We start from the raw sequence: 6,394 nt of genomic DNA, 5'->3' as shown, positions 1-6,394 counted from the left end.
TAAACACCTCTCAAAACTTCAGAATTGCTTGTAAAGAAAGGGAACAGAGGAGGAAATGTAGCATTGTAAGTATACAAGCCTAAAATAGTGAAAATACACTGGTTTATTGCTAGTGAGAACAAGTTAAAGCAAACTTCAGAGTAATAACTGCCTTCAGATACAGTGTTAAGTCCCAAGCTTTCAAACTGCTTGAATGCTTTCAGCAACTCTGGAGTTGTTCAGTCTTAGGTTATGTTACCACACAATGCTGTCCTTACCTCCAAGGACAAAAATCAAAGTGCTTAAACAACTTCTCCTGGGAAATCTTAGTGGTAGAAAGTATGAGAGAGACCTGCTGAAGGAGAAGTGCTTGCTTTTATTTTTTGAGAAGTTGCTGTTACCTTTTATATTCATTTGCACTAGCCCCACACAGGCACATTTGGGCAAAGGATATGTGAGTGCATAGGAAATACCTCTGATCAGAAGAGCTGTGTTTACAAATCTTCACTGAAAACCCCACAACAATGCTGTTAAGGAGAAATCAGTATTTGGAATGCAAGTCAATATCTAGAAACTGAAAGCTGAAAATAGCTTTCAGAATCTTTGTTGAGATGTTTTGTCATTTTATGCAACACTTCCCTTGACCTCTAAAGCAGGTGGCATGCTGCAGTTTGACTTCAGTATGTTGACCTTTCTCGGAGAGCTTGGCAAAAGGCCAGAGGCAGATTGAATTTCTTTAAGAGCGTCTGCACAGTAAATTTCACTTCAGTCCACGTTTTCCATTAGAAAAAAACCAAGCAAATAAAGTCCCTACACACAGCAAATCTCTATACAGTCTATTCATCAGAGGAAATTAATGCTTTTTTTTTTTTACTACCTGCTTACTTCATCCTCAGTTTTACTGCTTGTGATTTATAATTATTTATTTTGCAATGTTTTTAACAGGGAATAACTTTTTTTAAATCTGTAATTCTTAAAATATTTCATAAAGATGTCACAGCATCACATTATCTGTAACACAGGAAGGTACCTGCACAGCAAACCAGCAGCAACAGAAGTCAAACTTCTGCTTCCATGTGTGTTCTCTACTCCAGGTAAAGCGTCTTGAATTTGTAGCATCATGGGTCATGGTTATATTTATTTAGTGTAAAACTGCTACATTCACATTTGGCACTAATTGTACATTATAATCTGAGAAGCTGTGCAGTTTCCTTCAATTCACACACTTGAGGTCTGCTGGGCAGAGGCTACAACCACCTGCTTTATCCCATTCTGCTCAGCCAGAGACAGCAGCGTTAGCATTGCCCATAGCCCTCTGTAACCCTTGCCCCTGTGACTACTCAGATTGCTCTGCTACACTGAAAGACAGAGCTGAAGTTTGTTTTCCAACAAAATAAAGTATCAAAGAAAAAAAGTGGAATACTGTCAACACCAAGCTTTTCAAAGTTATATGAGAAATAAGAACTTTTTCCATTGCCCAGGAACAGCAAGTCTTTCTCTCATCACCCAAGTTCTTGGAAAGAGTCTCTGGTTAACTGGAAAACTTAAGGGGAAAACATGCATCTGGAGATGGGCTCCGAAGCAACATGGCCAGGGCTGGGTTATTCTGGAAAGCTAGATTTTATTTTAATATTTAAAATGTAAAAGGACCTTTCACTGATATACAAGTAATCTTATGGAGTCTTTTCTCCATGTGTTTTTAAATAGCAACAGAAGACTGCATTTTTTAGCATTCAAAAAAATACATCACTGTAGATTTTCAGCATAACTTAAAATATGAAACTACATTTGTTGGCTGAATAATATCAGTTATAAGACTGAGATTCTTTTTACCAAAGTGGCTTTTTTAAACTGGAAAAATCTCACTTGTTTTACTAAACCAGGCGCTCAACCATAACAATTCTCACCAGCTGATTGCATTTATTTTACTCTGCAAGTCTGCTTTTGCTCTCAAGTATCTTAAAAAAAAAAATCAGTCTACAATATATTGTTTTCAAAGCACTACATTCTTTCTCAAGAATTCAGTTGTCCAGGCTAACTTACATAATATAATCCTTCATATTTACCCCATGAGGAACTAATTTTCCTTTATAAATTATTCCCCACAAGTCCACGATAATTTTTGTGGGTCCTTTGCAGAAGTTTAAATTGAAGGCTTCCCTTAACTTCAGACACTTAGAAGAAAATTTTCTCTGAAGTTCATCTTAAATATTTAGCAAATAGCTAAGCTAAATAAATTAAAAAACAAGTGAAACTGAAGTTGGTGATTCAACTCCCAAGAAAAATCAAGCATTAGTAGGCACTTTAGACTTGACTTTCAAGCTCAAAACTTAAAGGGCATCCACCAACAGTTACTGGTTTCAGTCTGAGTTCAGATAATTCAGTTGTATGCAAGAAAGTGAAAATTGACATGTAGTAGTGCTTCATGGCCTTTCTGTATTGAAGGAACACAAAATTTGGAGGAAGAGTATTGGCTGACCATTTGATATGCATTTCTGTATTGACTGGGGTACAATGACAATTATTAACACTTAGGTAAACAAAATTAGCTTTCCTGTTACAAATACAGTCACATTCATGTGCCTGTTAATGAGTTCGTAAACTGCTAGTAGTCAGATTTATGGCATTTGGGAGTTGGCTCCCTGCACCACCCACACATGTGCTTGCCAGCTGCGTGGGAATGTGTACTGCCAGTGGCTGGTGTAGGCTCTTAAATGTGCTTCCAGGACCACCACATGATGGGACTATACAGTGGATCTCAGTATTGCAAGATTAAAGCAAAGAAACAAACGATGGGTGACATAGTTCTCAAAAGATTGGATCAGACTGGATTGGGCAAAATTTCTGCACTGAAAGGGTTGTTGAGCACTGGAACAGGCTGGCCAGAGAAGTGGCTGAGTCGCCATCCCTGGAGGTGTTGAAAAGACAGGGTTTACTGGTGGACCTGGCGGTGTTAGGTTTATGGTTGGACTGGATGATCTTAAAAGGTCTCTTCCAACCTAAATGATTCTACGATTCTAAAAGATCACTGGTCTCCACAACTGCAGGGGAATGAACTGCAGGGGAATGACATTACACAGATTTTTTTTGTTGTTCTTTGTTTAGAAAGATTCAGCAGGCAACTGAAGGGGAAGGGCTAAGAGGTTTCAAGTCTAACAGGCCACCTAATTTTTTTTTTTTTTTTTCTTTTTTAAAAGGGTCTGTAAAATACCATTCAATTAGAAGACCTGTACCAGGCTGTTTTTAGGGCTGAAACCATGAAGCCACTGACTGGCACCACGCAGAATAAAGATTTGCAGGGGGGAAAAGAGAGGGAGACTGTTCTGGTAAGGAAATGCATGTAAAAGAACCAACTTCAAGGAAGACAGTTTCCAGAAGGTCAGTTTAGTATGCCCAACAGGAATGATGCTGAGCAAATGAAAGAGGTGCTGAGGAGCACATGTTAGAATTTCACCGGAACAAGCAAGATCCGTTTGGGAAAATGTACCATTGGGAAGAAAGAAAAAAAACATAGCTATATGCTAGAGGCAGTTTTGCCTTGAGGAAGTTGTAACTCGAGGAAGCAAAAAGGGTCAGAGCAACACTAGTATACATACAGAACTTTTCTTCAAATTGTTTATATGAGCACGATTTTTCTGAATACATTCTTTCACAGACTAGATAGGAGAGAATTTAGGTATTGGAGATGAAAATTAATTTGTCCTGTCAAAATACAGTTTAAACTACAGTTTATGGGACATTAAAGGACAAGGATATAGAGCAGAAAGTTGCAAGGTGGGTGTAGAAGATGACTACAGACAATAAGAAATAAAAGCCTGCAAAATTTAAAAAAAAAAGCAAAAACAGTATTAACGAAAATGCATAGAGAGGGGCACTAGACCTATACAGGAGACATTGGAAAAATGCATAAAAAAATGAATACTAGTTTTGTGGCAACATTTGGGAAAGGTATAGTCCGTGGAAATTTTATATTAGTTCACCTGAGCAAAAGATAAGCTCTCTGGATGTGTACCTTAATTGATTAAGTGAGGTAGCTGAATTGGCCAGTATGTGCAGGGAAAGATGCTGAAAACATGATTCCTTCCAAAAACGCAGGCTGATCAGGGAGGAATGGCTTGGGGGGGGAAGAAGGTAGCTGGATCTTAAGAATTTGTAAGAAAAAGAAATAAGGAGCTCTACGAATGCAAATAGTTAAAACAATGCCATAGCACATACTTAAGAGCTATCTAAATAAAAATTAAGCTGTTTACTTACTCTGGGGATAAAGAAAACCCTGCCCTGGATACACACTCTCTGAAAATAGCTATGTCAGTTCCTGAAGGGAATTTCCACTGACCAGCTTCGAGGTGAGTGGGTGACGTTTTCAAATCAGGAGTGTGAGGAGGAACTTGAGCCATGTTCCCTTGCTTCAGCTGAATTAAAGTGTCAAGAAAAAGTCCTTGTAAGATGACACGTGTTTCTGTTAAATCACTGCAAAGCACTGCAGCATCTACGCCTCGTAACTATCATGAGACCTGGAGAATTTAAAGCTCATGTAAGTTTTTCATCACAGATACTTGATGTATTTATAGAACAGCTGTATTGGATCAGCAAAGATTCAACTAGGTGGGCATCCAGTTTCTGATGAAGGCCACCAAAGGATACATACCTAGGAAAAAGTTGTAAAAGCATAACAAAAAATAGAATACTACTTTCCTGGAACATTCTTTTACTCTGATTTGCTATCTTGGGGGTATCCTAAGAAAGATTCTTTTTCCCAAGTTTCAAGTTGCTTTCTGAACAGCTATGAACTTTTATCATTCACAAAAATCGTGCAACAAGGAGTTCCACCATTATTTACGCTTGTGTAAGTGAAGATACAGTTCTCCAAACACTCATGTGTTTTAGTATTTCCTAAGAGATTATGAAAAATCATTCCCTTTTCAGCACAACTGCTGCTTATTTTATCAAAATACTTTGGCCACCTGAGCAAAGTCTTTTCCAAAATGAAGATTCCTGCTCTAGTGAATTGTTCTTCACATGAGAGCACTTCTGTATCTTACCACCTTTGTTGTTCTTTGTATTCTTTTCCAATTTTACTATCTCCTCTGTTTTGTAGTGCTGGAGTAGGGGCAGGCTGCAACAGGGGGAACAAAACTGTTCAACAAAATAGCATTCAAAAATATTTTTATTAGTAGAACTAGTGCTTTCTTTTCCTTAACTACATTTTGCTCCACTTCACGGTATTTTAACATTTTAGCCTATGAAGATCTATGATCCTTTTTTCCTCATTTGGACACAACTCTGGTTTTTGATGGATTCATTTTTTCCACCTTAGAAGAAAAACAGTGAACAAAAATCCCAACCTAAAGTCTTCACATACTCAGGAAGCTGCTAATCAAGATGCAGCACTCATCAACACGCAGGACTCGTCTAAAGTGGGAAAAAGACTTAATTGTAACTAAAGGCTGCTGTTGTAAGCCAACTTGTATCAAAGAAAGCTTTTTACTAATACTAACAGATCCCTTGTATGTGCTGATAATGATCGTGTAAACCCAGACGTAGCACTGAGATCTGTACGAGTTTTTTCTGGTGACTGGCGAGCTGGTATCCTGAAGCCCATTGCTTTAGTTTCTGTGGATACAGCAATAAATGCCTTGAGTGTTTTTGTCAGGCCAGAATTCCATGGAGATATTTTTAGTTCAAGCAACCAGCTTCTCTGACAACGTGCAGTATGTAAAAGCAGTATAGGGTAAGAGTTAAACAACACTATCACCCTCAAAAAGGTATTTGCCCTTCAGTTAAGTCTTTCATCAAACACTTTACAGGACTTGTTACTGAACCAGTTGATATTGTTTTGTTTACCATTTGTTGGCTGAGGATGTATGGAATCAATTTGACACTTTCCTTCATTTAAATGATATAGAGAAAAAACCAATCCATTTTCAGAATGGTTAAAAAAGAAAATAAAAAGCAATAGGACATAAATGTTGTTTCCCTAGCCCGAACAGACGGCTACCCCTGCTCATATCTAAGGATGAGTTTTGAGGCTTTTTGAAAAATTTTTGAACCACAAAGGCAGCTTGCCGGAATTACTGATTTGTGGTATAACTTGAGTGTATAGCTCCATGGTAAAGCTCCACAAGAGGAGTAGGATAGTTTTCATGAGAGAATTTAAGTGGGGCTCAGTACCAAGTTCTGCAAGGACAGGTTTCCTTACAGATAGCATTGATCAGCTGGGCAGCTGCCTGATACAGCTCACAAGTTCTTGAAGTTATGCCAAACCTGCCCCCACCTCCCCAAAAAATGCTGATATATTTGATAGAAAAGTGATGTATTATTATATACCACTTCACATCTAGCACTGGCATTAATGGTGCTTCTGCAGAAGCAGGTGATCCCTCCAGGGGCCTATCAGCAGACATACCTTAGCAGG

The sequence above is a fragment of the Pterocles gutturalis genome, unplaced genomic scaffold (genome assembly GCF_000699245.1).
Source record: "Pterocles gutturalis isolate BGI_N339 unplaced genomic scaffold, ASM69924v1 scaffold32928, whole genome shotgun sequence".
Taxonomy (NCBI): domain Eukaryota; kingdom Metazoa; phylum Chordata; class Aves; order Pterocliformes; family Pteroclidae; genus Pterocles; species Pterocles gutturalis.
The sequence above is the reverse complement of the archived record's forward strand: the minus strand, read 5'-3'. Positions refer to the sequence as shown.